Here is a 19,530-nt window from a genome sequence, read left to right as displayed (position 1 = left end):
AACGTTAGTGGTAGCTATCTCCCTGATCTGTATTTCATAGGCAAATAGGTAGAGTGCCTTTCAGGAGCAGATAAGACCAATCGAGTCAGTCAAGAAATGAAATACAAATTACAAATTGTAAAATTCAACAACCTAATCTCACCCCTGTGCGCCTTTATTTTATGAAGTCATATTTCTCCCAAAATCTTAAAGACATAAGGGACGCGAGTGACATTCAGTTTAATGCGACTGGCGCCACACGCGGAAATGTCACACACCCATCTGGCCCCTACAGGAACAGCAGTGGCGTTAGTTATGAAAGGAGGCCATGTAGTTGCAGCCATGCAGGGCCTTGCTGATGGACGGTGGTGATGGTGATAAGGGTGTTGGTGCTGGGGCTCCTATGCTCCAGAGTCATCGGGCAGATGTGACCTCAGCAGCACACAGAGGCTCTTTGTGTCCCAGGGATTTAGAGTCCCCTGGGCCTCCTGCTTTTAAACATTAACAGACCACTGTCGAGAGTGGCAGGCCCAGTTCAGCACAGCACAGCACAGCCTAGCGAGAGAGCGAGAGAGAGAGAGATTTCCATACATATGATATCAGAGAAGCCCCATACTGTACATGCATTCACTTTAGATTCATCAGCTCCACCACTATTCCCAGCGCACTAGTGATGTTGTATTCTGGGCATACAATAACAACTGGACACAAGTATCAGTAAGGCCCTTCTCACTCACTCACATGAAATGTTAACAGGGCCCAGAAGCACTCTTCATACATTACAAAGCCCTATGTGTTTGCTTTGTATGCATCAGATCTGTTGCTATACTTCCCGATGCACTATGATGTATATTCCCTGTACTCACAGGGTATACGATAATTGCTGGAAAGAGATACCACTAAGGCTCTTCACACACACTTGCACGCAATATATAATAAGCAAGACCCAACTTACTCCACTTACTGTGCCTTCAGAAAGTATTCATATACCCTTGACTTATTTACATGTTTTACATTTACATTTTAGTCATATAGCAGAAGCTCTTATCCAGAGCAGTTAGTCCATTCATCTTAAGATACAATAACTAGGTGGGACAACCACATATCACATTCATAGAAAGGGGGGGGGGGTGTAAGACTCCCTTAGAAGAGAAAGGGTTTCGGGTGCTTTTGAAAGATGGGCAGAGACTGCTGTCCAAGCTTCAGGGGGAAAGCTGGTTCCACCATTAGGGTGCCGAGACAGAGAAGAGTTTGGACTGGGCTGAGCGGGAGCTGCCCTCCCGTAGGGGTGGGAGGGCCAAGAGACCAGAGGTTGCAGAACGGAGTGCTAGGGTTGGGGTGTAGGGTTTGATCATAGCCTAAAGGTAGGGAGGGACAGTTCCTCTTGCTGCTTTATACGCAAGCACCATGGTCTTGTAGTGAATGAGAGCTTCGACTGGAAGCCAGTGGAGTATGTGGAGGAGCGGGTTGACTTGGGAGAATTTGGGAAGGTTGAAAACTAGGTGGGGGCTGTAGCATTCTGGATAGGTTGCAGGGGTTTCATGGCACAAGCAGGCAGCCCAGTCAACAGGGAGTTGCAGTAGTCCAGACAGGATATAATGAGTGCCTGGATTAGAACCTGCGCTACTTCCTGTGTGAGGTAGGGTCGTACTCTACTGATGTTGTAGAGTATTAACCTGCAGGAGCGAGTCACTGCTTTGCACTCTGGGAAGGTGGCACTGTGGAATTGTTAACTGTGATGCAGAGGTCTTTGAGCGGGCAGGAAGAGCAGCTCCTTCTTGTTGAGGTTGAGCTTGAGAGGGTGGGCCGACATCCAAGTTGAGATATCTTCCAGGCCCTCAGAGATGCGTGTCGCCACCTGGGTGTCACAAGGGGGAAGGAGAAAAGTAGTTGAGTGTCATCCACATAGCAATGACAGTAGAGACCATGTGAGGATATGACGGAGCTGAGTGACTTGGTGTATAGAGAGAAGAGGAGAGGGCCTAGAACTGAGCCCTGGGGGACACCAGAAGTGAGAGTATGTGCTGTGGACACAGATCCACTCCACGTCACCTGGTAGGAGCGACCTGCCAGGAAGGATGCAATCCAAGAGTATGCAGAGCCTGAGATGCCCAGCCCCGAGAGGATGGAGAGGAGGATCTGATGGTTCACGGTGTCGAAGGTAGCAGATGATGAGAACAGGATGATGAGAACAAAGGAGAGAGTCAGCTTTGGAAGTGCAGAGAGCCTCCGTGACAGAGAGAAGAGCAGTCTCAGTTGAGTGACCTATCTTGAAGCCTGACAGGTTAGGGTCAAGAAGATCGTTCTGAGAAAGATAACGAGAGAGTTGATCAGATACATCACGCTCAAGTGATTTGGAAAGAAAAGAAAGAAGGGATACAGGTCTATATTTGTCGAGTGTTGGTTTCTTGAGGAGGGGAGCGGCTCAGGCCATTTTGAAGTCAGAGGTGATGCAACCAGTGGTTAGGGAAGAGTTGTTGAGGGAAGTAACTTATTCCACATTTTGATGTCTTACAGCCTGAATTCAAAATGGATTAAAACAATGTCTACACGCAATTGCCCATAATGACAGTGGCAACATGTTTTTAAAAATATTTGCAAATTAAATACAGAAATACCATTTACATAAGTATTCACACCCTGAGTCAATACTTTTAAGAAGCAGTATTACTTTAGTGCCTTGTTGCAAACAGGATGCATGTTTTGGAATATTTTTTTCATTCTGTCAATTAGGTTAGTATTGTGGAGTAACAACAATGTTTTGAACTATCACACCCATTAAACTATGTAACTGTTTTAAAGTCACCATTGGCCTCATGGTGAAATCCCTGAGCGGTTTCCTTCCTCTTTGGCAGCTGAGTTAAGAAGGACGCCTGTATCTTTGTAATGACTGGGTTTATTGATACTCCATCCAAAGTGTAAATAATAATGTCATGCTCAAAGGTATATTCAATGTCTGCCTTTTTATTTTTAGCCATCTACCAATAGATGCCCTTCTTTGCGGGGAATTGGAAAACCTCCTGGGTCTTTGTGGTTGAATCTGTGTTTGAAATTCATTGCTTGACCGAGTGGCTTACATATAATTGTATGTGTGGGGTACAGATGATGAGGTGGTCAAATGTTGAACCCTATTATTGCTCACAGAGTGAGTTTGTGCAACTTAATATGTGACTTGTTAAGCAAACTTCTTTGGGAAAGGTGGGGCGCTATCTCGACAACATCCGGTGAAATTGCAGAGTGCGAAATTCAAAATACAAAAATCATAATATTAAACACTAAAAATGCAAGTGTCATACATCATTTAAAAGCTTAATTTATTGTTAATCCAGCCGCTTTGTCAGATTTCAAAAAGGCTTTACGGCGAAAGCATACCATGCGATTATCTGAGGACAGCGCCCAGCATACAAAAGCATTATAAACATTTTCCAAACCAGCAGAGGCGTCGCAAAAGTCAGAAAGGGCGATAAAATAAATCACTTACCTTTGAAGACCTTCCTCTGTTTGCAATCCCAAGGGTCCCAAGCTACACAACAAATGGTCATTTTGTTCGATAAAGTAATTTTATTTGGCGGGCTTGATTCAGTAATCGATCTGTTCCACTCGTTCAAAGTGCATACAAAGGAAACCCAAAAGTTACCAATACACTTTGTCCAAACAATCCTGCCTTATCAGTTCTGTTACACTCACAGACATTACTTTAACAGTTTTAGAAACTTCAGAGTGTTTTCTATCCAATACTACCAATTATATGCATATCCTAGCTTCTGGGCCTGAGTAACAGGCAGTTTACTTTGGGCACGTCAGTCATGCGAACTTCCGAATACTTAATCCCTAAGATTAAGCAAATTTTTACTCCTGAATTTATTTAGTCTTGCCATAGCAAATGGGTCGAGTACTTATTGACTAAAGACATTTCAGCTTTTTTTTTTTGTAAAAATTTGTAAAAAATTACAATAAACATAATTCCACTTTGACATTATGGGGTATAGTGTGTAATACATTTTAAATTCAGGCTGTAATGCAACACAATGTGGAAAAAGTCAAACGGTGTGAATTCTTTCTGAAGGCAATACTAGATTGTCCCATTTCACTCTGCCATAGAACACCTTTTCAGCCGGGGTCAACACCCGTACATCAATTTAGCTTATGTCCAGTGATGCGTCTGTTGTTGTCATTTCACAGTGCATGCGTGCGGAATATGTCTCAATACACTGTTTTGAAATCTACTGAGCTAAGTGTTCTTTTTTGAAATGCTTAATATTACAAGCCGTATAGGCCTATTTAACATAAACTCATCTGCATTCACAGAGGATCATTTCTTTGGTTTGTAATTTCATGATTATACACAGCCATGGTTCAAGCTACAGATGATTCACTGATATTTGGTTCATTTTGGTTAATAGTAATGATGCAGCATTTACATTAATTAAGGAAATTAAACTGTACATTTACATATATTATTCATTTGTATGTATGCAATGTAGGCACATAATATTTGCTCATTTCAGAAAAGTCTGTATAAGACAATGGTAAATCGAAGCAGGAAATAGAAGACGCACAAATCCACACATTAATAAAATATTGTAGTTTGTTGTCTCGCATCCCCTGCGACGAAGAGAAGCATAATTTTTCACCAATGAGCCCCTTCTTCTTGAGGACTAACCCAGGCCCTGGTTTATTAAGTTATTTCCCTTGCTTCGCAAATAAAATTCTCTGCATAAATCACTCAAATGATCCTTCAGACTGTCAGGAACAAGAGTGGCTTTCTCTATCCTATCAGCTTCAGACCAGGTTATGCAAATCCCCTTTGCCACTGTGTTCGATATCTATTGAGATGCTTCAATTGTGCCTTGTTTGTCCTCAAATCTGCCCGCTTGTCTCCATATTATTCTCTGACCTTGATAAAAGTGACACTAAGCATCAAGCCATCACCAAGTCAGTAATCCATTATCAAAAAGAGCATGCCAATTTAACTAAGCCTGCAACACTGACCCGCTAACCTTGACCTTGTAAATAGCACAATGGGGGGAGGCCACAGTTTGTGCATTGGATATCTGCTTGGGAGAACACTGGCAAGGGCTCCTATGGTCTGTCTCTCTCTAAGCCTGTTTAGGCTGAATTCAATCAGATCCAGTACTAGGCCTATAGGGTCTGAACCAGAAAATTATCATAAGGTTAGGTAGCTATGCTGATGTGTTTCAGACCCAGTAAAGCTCCGGTAGCAAAGCATCCTGATAGCAGACACAGAGGCCTGAATGATCCTGCTTTTCAGCTAATTCGGTGGGATAAACATCTGTCATAAGTTGACTCAAATGGAACTCCAGCTTAAAACTGAGTTTCAGCTTGATCCCAAACAGCTGTTTGAGGACCCGCTATGGCCTGCTTGCACAGAGGGTCTCTATGGCCTTGGCTGAATGGGAACCCCAAATCTAAAGGGACAAAGAGTCCCTTAACAATGTCCACCCAATGCAATGGTACCCAGGGAGCAAAGGAGCACTCCCTATTTATCTGTGTGTGAATGACTATTCCGCATTCCTCTCTAGCCACCATGCATCATGCACTGGGTGCAATGAACAGGACTGACATGTCTTTACAACTGCTGTATCTATGGGCCTCTATGCTTGACCAACACATTCCCTGATCCGTCTGTCCATGTATCTATGTTATTATCAATCTATGTTTCTATATCTATGTTTCTATATTTGTTTCTATATCTATGTTTCTCTCTACAGTGCCTTCAAAAAGTATTCACACCCCTTTTTCCACAGCCTGAATTTAAAATTGATTAGATTGAGATTTTGTGTCACTGATCGACACATAATACCCCATAATGTGAATTTTGTTTGTAGAAAATGTTTGTAATTAATAAAAATTTCAAAGCATAAATGTTTTGAGTCAATGACAAGCCTAAATAAGTTCAGGAGTAAAAATGTGCTTAACAAATCACATATCACTCATTCCGTGTTCAAAAGTAGCGGTTAACATGATTTTTGAATGACTACCCAATCTCAAAAAAGCAGATGCTGAATATCCCTTTGAGCATGGTGAAGTTATTAATTAGGCTTTGGAGGGTGTATTAATACACCCAGTCATTACAAAGATACAGGCGTCCTTCCTAACAGTTGCCAAAGAGGAAGGAAACTGCTCAGGGATTTCACCATGAGGCCAATGGTGATTTTAAAACTGAGGATGGGATCAAGAACATTGTAGTTACTCCACAATATTAGCCTAAATGACAGAGTGAAAAGAAGGAAGCATGTACAGAAGAAAAATATTCCAAAACATGCATCCTGTTTGCAACAAGGCACTCTAGTAAAAAGATGGGCAAATAAATGAATGTTTTGACCTGAATACAAAGTATTGTGTTTGGGACAATTCCAGCACAACACATCACTGAGTACCACTATTCAAATTTAAAGAATGGTGGTGGCTGCATCATGTTATGGGTATACTTGTCATCGGCAAGGACTTGATGACAAGTTTTGCAATTTATTTATTTGTTTATTTCTTAAACTGGCTTGAAAATCTATGTCAATGCTTGAAAATGGCTGTCTTGTTGATGATCAACCATCAACTTGACAGAGCTTGAAGATTTTTTAAAAGAATAATGTGCAAATATTGTACAATCCAGGTGTGCAAACCTCTTAGAGACTTACCCAAAAAGACTCACAGCTGCAAATGCCACCAAAGGTGTTTCTACAAAGTATTGACTCAGGGGTGTGAATATGTATGTATATAAGATATTTCTTATTTCTGTATTTAATTTTCAATAAATAAATAACAAATCTGAAACACTGTCATTCTGGGGTACTGGTTGAGAATAAGAAATGTAATCCATTTTGAATTCAGGCTGTAACACAACAAAATGTGGAACAAGTCAAGGGATATGAATACTTTCTGAAGACAATGTATCTATCTGGCTGACAGGCTGTCTCTATATTTACATAAAGCAAATTTGGAAATTTGCAATTAAACAGAATGGAATGGTACAACACATAAAAGCACATGAGTGGGTCACAAGCTAAAAACACTGACACATTTGGCACACATGCTACCTCTCTTTACGTGCTACACATCAGCCCCATGTCAAGGGGAATGGGTGGACATAACATATGGGGCAGTATCCTGGGTTCACACAGAGGACAGGGGAGTATGGGCCCTCTCAGGATTAGAAGGGAGTAGCTCTGATGATTCTGTCAAGGATGGCAATGAATTCAACACCAACATCTTTAAATCAAACTATTTACATCTAGGGCCAACAGTAATAACAAGAATGAGCTAGGATTTCAAAGTGTACAATAACTTACAACGTTAGAAACATACAGTAACTCAGTGATAACAGGGCATGTGTGGGATTCTGAGGAGAGGAAGTATGGGTGTTGTCATCTCTAAAGCATGGGTTGTGAAGAATAAAAACAAAACAACCAAGACTAGTTGGCCTTAATTTGTAATTGATTGGGTTAGGCCTGTGTTAATCCCACTGAGCTTCAATGGCACATCCTTTCATACACCTGTGACTGTAGGGGAGGATGAGAACAAGCTCTCATTAAACCCCATACTCCCGTTGGTAGAACCCTGTTGAGCAGCTTTAAAGAACTGCCCCTCATCAGAATGATAAGTGGCAAATACAGTAGCAGGGTCACGTTTTTTAAAGATTTCCTCTTCGTACTCTCAAACAAAATGTCTTCCCGTATTGTACACGGGCCTTTGAAGGTGATCAGTGATGGGCCTTGCATGCGGTTATCTTCTCAGGTCCTAATTTGATGACTGTGTACTGTTTTCACGTGCTAGTGTTACATGCCAAGTTAGCTGAGTTAGCGTGGTGGAAATGTTTAATCTAGAGCTAAGTGTAGCAGTGTGACGTTGTTCCCCTAGATTACGCACCAACGTGCACACAAGGACCAGTTCAAATAGGGTAGATCAAGAGGGGATTAATAATTTCATAATACCAATATTAATAATTCAGAGTGTGCTTTTTATTTAATTACAGCTGCATAGCTAATGTTATTTTTTGTGTGCAAACACTTTTTCATATCTATATTGTAAATTCACTTGATTGTAAAAGTTTTGTACATTTTGGTTTGGTCCATCTGTGTCTGTGTTACCGTACCCTTCTATTGTTCTCTCTTTCCTGACCTTCAGCTAGCGAGGTATGTTGTCCTTAGCTCCGTTATTTTTCAATATAAAACTGCGTTAATGTTACACAATGTGCTGTGGCGGAGATCTTTGTTGTGCCGTGGTGGAGATCTTTGTGGGCTATACTCGGCCTTGTCTCAGGATGGTAAATTGGTGGTTGAAGATATCCCTCTAGTGGTGTGGGGGCTGTGCTTTGGCAAAGTGGGTGGGGTTATATCCTTCCTGTTTTGGCCCTGTCCGGGGGTGTCATCGGATGGGGCCACAGTGTCTCCTGACCCCTCCTGTCTCAACCTCCAGTATTTATGCTGCAGTAGTTTATGTGTCGGGGGGCTAGGGTCAGTTTGTTATATCTGGAGTACTTCTCCTTTCCTATCCGGTGTCCTGTGTGAATTTAAGTATGCTCTCTCTAATTCTCTCTTTCTTTCTCTCTCTCGGAGGACCTGAGCCCTAGGACCATGCCTTAGGACTACCTGACATGATGACTCCTTGCTGTCCCCACTCCACCTCCAGTTTCAACTGTTCTGCCTGTGATTATTATTATTTGACCATGCTGGTCATTTATGAACATTTGAACATCTTGGCCATGTTCTGTTATAATCTCCACCCGCACAGCCAGAAGAGGACTGGCCACCCCTCATAGCCTGGTTCCTCTCTAGGTTTCTTCCTAGGTTTTGGCCTTTCTAGGGAGTTTTTCCTAGCCACCGTGCTTCTACACCTGCATTGCTTGCTGTTTGGGGTTTTAGGCTGGGTTTCTGTACAGCACTTTGAGATATCAGCTGATGTAAGAAGGGCTATATAAATGAATTTGATTTGATTTGATTTGCTGTTCTGGTTGCATAAGTTTTGTTAAATATTTATATTGTACATATTGTATGTTAAAAAGTTTTGTCGAGCTCGCTTGTGGGTCCTTGGGACAGTGTTTGAGTGAGTTTCCAGGTGCTCGCGCAGGTGCTTGAGAGTTGTGACTGCGCCAAGGGCTAACATATTGTACGTTGTCTCTTCGTGCGCAGGACAAATAAAAATCCAACAAGCAGACCTCAAGTTGTGGCAGTGTCCTCATTAAATTACACAACGCAGAACGAACCACGCTACACAAGCATGTTGATTTTTAATCCAAGGGTATCTTGCTATTGACACACTTGGTGAACTATGCAAGAGAACGCGACAATAACATGAATTAGTGAGACAATATAGACAGTGCAGGTGAGTGCAGGTAGGGTAGACCGAGCAAGTGCTTTGTAGTTGTTACCATGTCCCTCCCCTTCATGTTAAGGTTTTTAGAAATTGTAGCAAATGTATTAAAATATTAAACTGAAATATCACATTTACATAAGTATTCAGAGCCTTTATTCAGTACTTTGTTGAAGCCTTTGGCAGCGATTACAGCCTTGAGTCTTCTTGGGTATGACACTACAAGCTTGGCACACCTGTATTTGGGGAGATTCTCACATTCTTCTCTGCAGATCCTCTCAAGCTCAGTCAGGTTGGATGGGGAGCATCGCTGCAAAACTATTTTCAGGTCTTTCCAGAGATGTTCGATTGGGTTCAAGTTTGAGCTCTGGCTGGGCCACTCAAGGACATTCAGAGACTTGTCCCGAAGCCACTCCTGCTTTGTCTTGGCTGTGTGCTTTGAGTTATTGTCCTGTTGGAAGCTGAACCTTCACCCAGACTGAGGTCCTGTGCGCTCTGGAGTAGGTTTTCATGAAGGATCTCGCTGTACTTTGCTTCGTTCCTCTTTCCTTCGATCCTGACTAGTCTCCCAGTCCCTGCTGCTGAAAAACATCTCCAAAGCATGATGCTGCCACCACTATTCTTCACCATAGGGATGGTGCCAGGTTTCCTACAGATGTGACGCTTGGCATTCAGGCAAAAGAGTTTCATCAGACCAAAGAATCATGTTTCTCATGGTCAGAGTCCCTTAGGTTGCCTTTTGTCAAACTCCAAGCAGGCTGTCATGTGCATTTTACTGAGGAGTGGCTACCGTCTGGCCACTCTAACATAAATGCCTAATTGGTGGAGAGCTGGTTGTCCTTCTGGAAGGTTCTCCCATCTCCACAGAGGAACTCTGGAGCTTTGTCAGAGTGACCATCGGGTTCTTGGTCACCTCCTTGACCAAGGCCCTTCTCCCCCGATTGCTCAGTTTGGCCAGGCAGCCAGTTCTAGGAAGAGTCTTGTTGGATTTAATAATGATGGAGACCACTGTGTTCTTGGGGACCTTCAATGCAGCAGAAATGTTTTGGTTTCCTTCCCCAGATCTTTGCCTTGACACAATCCTGTCTGGTCTACGGACAACACCTTTGACCTCATGGCTTGTTTTTGGATCTGACATGCAATGTCAACTGTGGAACCTTATATAGAGAGGTGTGTGCCTTTCCACATCATGTCCAATCAATTGAATTTACCACAAGTGGACTCCAATTGAGTTGTAGAAAGAGCTCAAGGATGATCAATGGAAACAGGATGCATATGAGCTCAATTTCGATTCTTATAGCAAAGTGTTTGAAATCTTATGTAAATAAGGTATTTTGTTTTTTTATTTGTAATACATTTGCAAACATTTCTAAAACCCTGTTTTACTTTGTCATTATGGGGTAATGTGTGTAGATTGATGAGAAATAATTCATATTTCATCAATTTTAGAATAATGCTGTAACGTAACAACATGTGGAAAATGTCAAGGGGTCTGAATAATACCGAATGCACTGTACACACAATGTATTTTTGCAATTAAGGCACATATAACATTATTTTTTTGTAACACATATAAAAGGGGAATACCCTGAACTCCATGCATTATTTGTCCGTGCCAATAAAATGTCAATTTCAGTCAATTTCTGATGGATTATAAAAAGTGGAGAAGTTTGGAGTATCTTCATGCATTGTCCAACTGTTGCATTTACTATAATTGTTTTTAAAACTTTTAACAATTCTGCTGACTGTTGCTCAAGTAAATTGCATCTATTTTTTACAGTTTAAATATACCACTAATCCATAGGGTAGCATGTTGGTTTGAATCCACAGGCCTATAAACTGACCGAACTGACTGCTGTCAGTTCTTTACATTTTACCAGCAGAAGAATACGGTTCTCGTAAAAGAGATGAGTAGCCGTACGAAGTCATTCAATGGACATATACACACGCCACCTGCTGAGATATTCCAAAATAAAACCACACCAAAATAAAGATTCACTGCCATGTTTTTTTCAAGAAAGAGAAAAAAAGATTGAATAAATGGAGTGGACTATTGGTCCAATGCAGCATATACTGTACCTTCAGGCCATGAATATCTAAAAGGGCCTGTGTCAGAGATCATAAATGCCATTTTGATGGCTTATGAATCTCATTGGATTTATGATTATTAGCTGTGTGACGGTTATGGCTCACCCCATACTAATGGACTGGGGTAGTCCATGGTATAGCCCACATAAGTTACAGTAAAATGGAAGAAGCATATTAGAGCTCATTATAGACCTATATGCTAAATCAACTATCCACAAGTCATTCAAAACTTCAGGCCACGTGCACTCTCTATTCCTAATCTAATCTGCCTTTAAACTTTTCCATGACTCTAAAAGTAGCTTCTCTATCCTATCCTCAATCAGCAATTTGTATTTTTCATATGACACTTGTTAGCAATGCTAAAAGTTAGTTCTTAAAAAGGGGGGGAAAGAAGATATTCTATCAAGGGATTGACGCCCCTCCCTTACTCCTCCTTGTCTCCTATAACATCCCTCTGTCTAGTGTCTATGCCCTCAAAACAGCATCAATAAAATAAGTGGGTGCAGACAAGAGAAGGCATGAGCTGATTTTCAATGGGATTTAAGCAGAGGAGACACAGGGGCAGAAATCTTTTCCCTTTTGTCTGCTGTTGAAATGGGTCTGATGAGGCGCGAGCTAGAGGCTCTGCTTGTCATATAGGTCCTGATCTCTTGTGAGAACGTGAATCCCATCATTTCGAGCTCTGCACCGAATCAGGGTACATTCCTTTCCGGGAGAGGAAGATGAGGGCCAAATGAAGTGAGACCAACTTACAAGAAAGTGCAAAAAAAAGAAAAAAATTGAGAGGTTTCCTTCAAAATGTTCAGATCAGTGTACTTTCACTGTATTGGCTTGGTTTCTTTTAATGGAATCCTTTTGGTTTGTCTTAAAGGCCCAGTGCATCAACAATTTGATTTTCCTGTGTTTTATATATATTTCCACACTATGAGATTGGAATAACAATGTGAAATTGTTAGAATTATGATAATGCCCTGTTAGTGTAAGAGCTGTTTGAAAAGACTGCCTGAAATGTCAGCTTGTTTTGGTGGAATGCAGTTTTGGGCTTCCATTGTGACATCACCATGTGGAAATTAGTTAATAGACCAATAAGAAAGAGCGTTCCAAACCTCTCTGCCAATAACAGCACATTTTCAGTTTTCTCCTCCCCACTTAGACCACTCCCAGACAGTCCTAGAAAAATTCTTGCTTGCGAAATTACCCTTTGCTAAGAACCTATTTTAGCTTATTTTTTTTCTTCCATGAAAACAGTTAGGTACTTAACTGTTACCCAGTAATTATTTGACAATGAGATAAAAACGTCTGCATTGGAACTTTAAAATTTTCTCTCTTTGCAAGACATTTCAACTGATTATGAGTACTTTGCAATCTGCGACAGCATGATTAATGCTTCACTTTCATGAGGAGAATTTTAACAGCACCTCTTCAGCGCTCAATGCACACCCAATTATGCGTCTGAGCCAGTAACCTTGAATTTATGTCGCCATGGCAACAAAACTGGTCATGCATTATGGATTGTCATTGAAATTCTACACCCCTACCTAACATAATGAGAGCCCAGGACTTAATCAAATCAGCTATTCTGTGTGACACAAAGTGAAGAAGTAGTTCTCATTGTTGGGCGCCCTGCAGAAGGCACCAGGCCTGACGGGTCCGGCAGATGTAGAGCTGTAGCCTGATAGATGGCTCCCATATACATCAGTGAACATATAGACAGATGGTCCTCAATGCCTGGAATTTCCAGGCCAGGAAGCAGCTGTTCAGGCTAACCTCTGCTGTCCGTCTCACCTTGTTGTCATGGAACATTGAGCAGAGAAGGAGAATGTGATGGTGGATGGCTACACTGTGTAGGGCTGTAGAGGAGTATAGGACCACTGAGACTGGGGCCTGTTGCCTGGCTGGATTTCAAATTAAGAATTTTCACTAGGGTAGCACTTTTTGGCACTCCTCTTTCTCTCTTCTCTTCTCTCTATCTCTCTCTCTCTCTCTCTCTCTCTCTCCCTCTCTCTCTCTCTCTCTCTCTCTCTCTCTCTCTCTCTCTCTCTCTCTTTTGCCTTCCTATTTTATTGTTTTGGCTTGCCTTCTGGTCTGGGTGGTAGTGAAGTAGTAGTCCCTTTCTTTTGCACACGACCGGGAAAAGAGGTAGAGAGGCCAAGGATGAAATCCTTTTTCTTCTTTTTCTCTCCCCACCTTCCTCGCGCTCTTCCTCCCTCTCTCTCTCTCTCTCTTATCAATTCCCTCTCTTCACTGCTCCGTCCCAGTCCTATGACAGATCACATAATTGTAGTAAATCACTGTGCTGTATTAATGCAATTTATTTTTCATCTCCTCCTGGCTCCATCCCCTCTGCTCCCCTCTCTGTTGCTTTTCTTGAGGCTCATCCCTGGCTTTTACATAAAATATTGATTGCTCGTGTATTTCTCTCATTGTATGTAAGCATTTTTATTCGCCAAAAGGCAAGTTGAGGAAGCCAGTCTCTCCTCAAGTGCTTTTAGTACCTCAGCAGTTTCCTTTGCAGTCCCTGGTTTTTCCCCTGCATCATCGGTACAGACTGGAGTAGGAGGAGAGACTGGTGAGGACTACTGAGGGTTGAATGGAATCACCAGGCATGACCGTAGCTTCCTGTTGGTCAAGGGCCTGTCTTTGTCAATGTGTAGAGTTGGGCCATTGATTATTCCATCACACACACTCTGACACACGCGCGCTCACACACACACTCCACAGCATAGTGGTATGTACAGGAGGTTCCTCATCCTCACATAATTCATAATGATACACAGTATTCTAAATGAAGCAAAATGATGTCTGCAGTTGATAAACAACCAGATCAGCGCTAATTGGATGACAGCCCAGTTGTCGAATATGTCTAAAACGTCCAACACGTCTGCTCATCTCCAATTACCATGACGTCTGAGTTAGAGTAGGAGCACCCAGAGAGTGGGAGACAGACGTCATGTGAAATGTTTCTGGATGTTTTCAGATGTGCTTGATGAATCTTGCTCATTCTGCCTGATGACACCCCAGCCTCTCTCTCTCTCTCTCTCTCTCTCTCTCTCTCTCTCTCTCTCTCTCTCTCTCTCTCTCTCTCTCTCTCTCTCTCTCTCTCATCACATATGCTTCTGGTGTCACCTGTCATAAAGTGTATTCTTAGCCTCTCTCTCTCTCTCTCCCAGGATTTGGGACACTCAGGAATTCGTTACTGGAGGGATGTATATTCTTCTCTATTATTATACACAACGTATAAGCTTACCTAGCCTGTCCCTGCAGTCAATGACCATTTCCCCTCTTTGGCCTCATGGGATGGAATGTTATTAATATTAATATAATATTTTCAAAAGCACGATGAAAATCTGGTGTTTCTATGTCAAACTGTTTTGTTATATTTCAGTCTGCTGTGATGTATATAAAGTGTAATATTGGGACGCAAACTCAAAATGGAATACATTTCAAATCTATATCTGACATGGTACAGGTACATTTTCGTTTCAAAGAAGATTTGTTAAAGACTACCAACAATCACTCTGCATGATTCTGAATTAGCCCACTGCAGTAAAAGGTTTTAATGGAATAGTGTTTATAAGACATGGCGCCAGAATGGTAAATCAGAACACAGATGACTTTTACGCGTACAGTATACTGTATGCTGTGACCACAAAGCACAATAAGTGATTCAAAGAATGTCCCAAACTTTGCATTAAGTTATGTAATTCAAATGAACAAGAGATATTATTTTATGAGTTGCGCAAATAAATAAATAATCGCTCATTAATTACAGTATGTGCCACATAGCCTTGGGTTTCATACATGTTAACATCAGAAGCCTCGTCCCTAAGTTTGTTTTATTCACTGTTTTAGCACACTCCGCCAACCCTGATGTCCTAGACTTTTCTGAATACTGGCATAGGAAGGCCACCAAAAATTCTGAAATGTTCATCCCCAACCACAACATTTTCCGTCAAAATAGAACTGCCAAAGTGGGCGGAGTTGCAATCTACTGCAGAGATAGCCTGCAGAATTCTGTCTTACTATCCAAGTCTGTGCCCAAACAGTTCGAGCTTCTACTTTTAAAAATCAACCTTTCCAGAAACAAGTCTCTCACTGTTGCCGCTTGTTATAGACCCCCTCAGCCCCCAGCTATGCCCTGGACACCATATGTGAATTGATTGCCCCCCATCTATCTTCAGAGTCCGTACTGTTAGGTGACCTAAACTGGGATATGCTTAACGTCATACAATCCGTCCTACAATCTAATCAAGATGCCCTCAATCTCACATAAATTATCAAAGAACCTACCAGGTACAACCCCAAATCCGTAAAAATGGGCACCCTCATAGATATTATCCTGACCAACTTGCCCTCCAAATACACCTCTGCTGTCTTCAACCAGGATCTCAGCGATCACTGCCTCATTGCCTGTGTCCATAATGGTCAATTGACCACCCCTCATCACTGTCAAACGCTCCCTAAAATACTTCAGCGAAAAGGCCTTTCTAATCGACCTGGCCAGGTTATCCTGAAAGGATATTGACCACATCCCATCAGTAGAGGATGCCTGGTTGTTCTTTAAAAGAGCATTCCTCACCACCATACGCATGCCCAATAAAAAAAACAACTAAGACAGATATAGCCCCTGGTTCACTCCTGACTTGACTGCCCTTAACCAACACAAAAACATTGTGTGGCGTATTGCATTAGCATCGAATAGCCCCTGCGATATGCAACTTTTCAGGGAAGTCAGAATCAAAATGCACAGTCAGTTAGGAAAGCAAAGGCTAGTTTTTTTAAACAGAAATTTGCATCCTGTAGCACTAATTCCAAAAATGTTGGGACACTGTAAAGTCCATGGAGAATAAGAGCATCTCTTCCCAGAGGCTAGGAAACACTGTCACCACCGATAAATCTACGATAATCGAGAATTTAATTAAGTATTTTACTACGGCCGACCATGCTTTCCACCTGGCTACCCGTACTCGACAAACAGTTCTGCACTCCCCGCAGCAACTTATCACCACATTCTTATTGGCAGACTCAAAAGCCTTGGTTTCTCTGTGGCCTCCAACTGCTCTTAAATGATAGTAATACTAAATGCATGCTCTACTAACAATCGCTGCCCACACCCGCCCGACCGACTAGCATCACTACTCTGGACGGTTCGGACCTAGACTATGTGGACAACTACAAATACCTAGGTGTCTGGATAGACTGTAAACTCTCCTTCCAGACCCAGATCAAACATCTCCAATCCAAAGTTAAATCTAGAATTGGCTTCCTATTTCACAACAAAGCCTCCGTCACTCATGCAGCCAAACATACCCTCGTAAAACTGACTATCCTATCAATCCTTGACTTCGGCAATGTAATTGACAAAATAGCCTCCAACACTCTACTCAGCAAATTGGATGGAGTCTATCACAGTGCCATCCGTTTTGTCACTAAAGCCCCATATACTACCCACCACTGCGACCTGTGTGCTGTCATTGGCTGTCCCTCGCTACATATCCATCACCAAAGCCACTGGCTACAGGTCATCTGTAAGTCTTTGCTAGATGGTCACCATATCACTGGTCACCATATCAACGGTCACAATATCAACACCCACTCTACGTGCTCCAGCAGGTATATTTCAGTGGTCATCCCCAAAGCCAACACCTCTTTGGCCGCCTTTCCTTCTAGTTCTCTGCTGCCAATGACGGGAACTACTTGCAAAAGTCACTGAAGCTGGAAACTTATATCTCCCTCACTAACTATAAGCATCAGCTGTCAGAGCAGCTTACCGATCACTGCACCTGTACACAGACTATCGGTAAATAGCCCACCCAACTACCTCATCCCCATATTGTTATCTTTTTGCACCCCAGTATCTCTACTTGCACATCATCGTCTGTACATCTATCACTCCGGTGTTAATGCTAAATTGTAATTATTTCGCCACTATGGCCTTTTTCCTGCCTTACCCCCCCTAATCTTACTACATTTGCCCACACCGTATATAGCTGAGCCACTAAAGGATATTCAGATACTGTATAGCACGTAGTGACATCTGCTGATGTAAAAATGGCTTTAGAAATACATTTTATTAATTGATTTATTGTCCCGAAGCTGCGTTGTCTTGGCTTTGTGCTTAGGGTTGTTGTCCTGTTGGAAGGTGAACCTTCGCCCCAGTCTGAGTTCCTAGGTGCTCTGGAGCAGGTTTTCATCAAGGATCTCTCTGTACTTTGCGCCGTTCATCTTTCCCTTGATCCTGACTAGTTTCCCAGTCCTTGCCGCTGAAAAACATCCCCACAGCATGATGTTGCCAACACCATGCTTCACCGTAGGGATGGTGCCAGGTTTCCTGCAGACGTAACGCTTAGCATTCAGTCTTGGCAAGAGTTCAATATTGGTTTCATTAAACCAGAGAACCTTGTTTCTCATGGTCTGAGAGTCTTTAAGTGCCTTTTGGCAAACTCCAAGCGGGCTGTCATGTGCCTTTTACTGAGGAGTGGGTTCAGTCTGGCCACTAGGTTTGTAGGCATCCTTACTTCCACACACTTTTTCAGTTCTGCCCACATATTTTCAATAGGATTGAGGTCAGGGCTTTGTGATGGCCACTCCAATATCTTGACTTTGTTGTCCTTAAAGACTTTTTCCACAACTTTGGAAGTATGCTTGGGGTCATTGTCCATTTGGAATACCCATTTACGACCAAGCTTGAACTTCCTGACCTATGTCTTGAAATTTTGCTTCAATATATCCACATAATTTTTCTTTCCTCATGATGCCATCTATTTTGTGAAGTGCACCAGTCACTCCTGCAGTAAAGCAACCACACAACATGATGCTGCCACCCCCGTGCATTACGGGTTGGGACGGTGTTCTTTGTCCCTTTTTCCTCCAAACATAATGATGGTCATTATGGCCAAACAGTTCCATTTTTGTTTCATCAGACCAGAGGACATTTCTCCAAAAAGTATGATCTTGGTCCCCATGTGCAGTTGTAAACCGTAGTCTGGCTATTTTATGGTGGTTTGCAGCAGTGGCTTCTTCCTTACTGAGGTGCATTTCAGGTTATGTTGATATAGGACTCGTTTTACTGTGGAAATAGTTACTTTTGTACCTGTTTCCTCCAGCATCTTCACAAGGTCCTTTGCTGTTGTTCTGGGATTGTAAAGGTCCTGTGTGTAGCTGGTGTAGAGAGTCAGGGGCAGGACAGCAAATATGAGTAATCAACGTACTTTACTCAAAATGTACAACGAACAATCACTCACAAACAAATATGAGGAACAGAGGGTTAAATAATAAACAAGTAATTGGGTGAGTGAAACCAGGTGTGTAAGACAAAACAAATGGTAAATGAAAAGTGGACCGGCGGTGGCTAGAGGGCTGGTGACGTTGACCGGAGGACGAGGCGCAGGCGTCGGAGCGGAGGGATGGAACAGACGGGCCCCGATCCGGACGTCCGTGGGTAGCTAGTAGGTTGTCCAGCCGGATGGACAGGTCCACCAGCTGGTCCAACGTGAGGGTGGTGTCTCGGCAGGCCAACTCCCGACGGACGTCCTCGCACAGACTGCACCGGTAGTGATCCGGTGCTGGCGGCCAGGGTCCGGAAGTCCAAAGCAAAATCCTGCCGCGTTTCCTTCACTCCATACAGCTTTGGCCCACTCCAGGGCTTTGCCTGAGAAGCCGGAGACGAGGGCAGACACGCTCTCACACCCCGAATGAGCCGGGTGGACGGTCGCCAGGTAGAGCTCCAGCTGGAGTAGGAACCCCTGGCATCCGGTAGCCGTCTCATCTCATTCCCTCTGGAGTGCGAAGGGTGAAGGAGGGGTGGACAGTGGGGCATGCTGTAGTGGAGCTCGTGGAGGCACTGGAAAACCTCCTCCTCTCTCCCAACGATCCATCGTCTGCAGCACGCGATCCATGGCGGTGCCCAGATGTTGCAACATGGTTGCGTGCTGCTGGACGCGCTCCTCTACCGCCACAGGGAGGGCGTCTGCTCCTGCTGACTCCATTCCAGGTTAGTGATTCTGTAAAGGTCCTGTGTGTAGCTGGTGTAGAGAATCAGGCGCAGGACAGCAGATATGAGTAATCAAGTACTTTACTCAAAATATACAAAATATAAAGCAATATAGCGAGCCCACAAAAACGGACCGATTAACA

At 42.8% G+C, this 19,530-nt stretch overlaps 1 pseudogene; it reads right to left on the bottom strand.

The window, feature by feature from the left end:
- Positions 1 to 1,181: 1,181 nt before the first annotated feature.
- Positions 1,182 to 19,382, bottom strand: LOC118944136 (uncharacterized; annotated as a pseudogene).
- Between the last annotated feature and the right edge of the window lie 148 nt (positions 19,383 to 19,530).

This window comes from Oncorhynchus mykiss, chromosome 25 (assembly GCF_057628025.1).
Source record: "Oncorhynchus mykiss isolate SJ-2025 chromosome 25, ASM5762802v1, whole genome shotgun sequence".
NCBI classification, from domain to species: domain Eukaryota; kingdom Metazoa; phylum Chordata; class Actinopteri; order Salmoniformes; family Salmonidae; genus Oncorhynchus; species Oncorhynchus mykiss.
The sequence above is the reverse complement of the archived record's forward strand: the minus strand, read 5'-3'. Positions and strand labels throughout refer to the sequence as shown.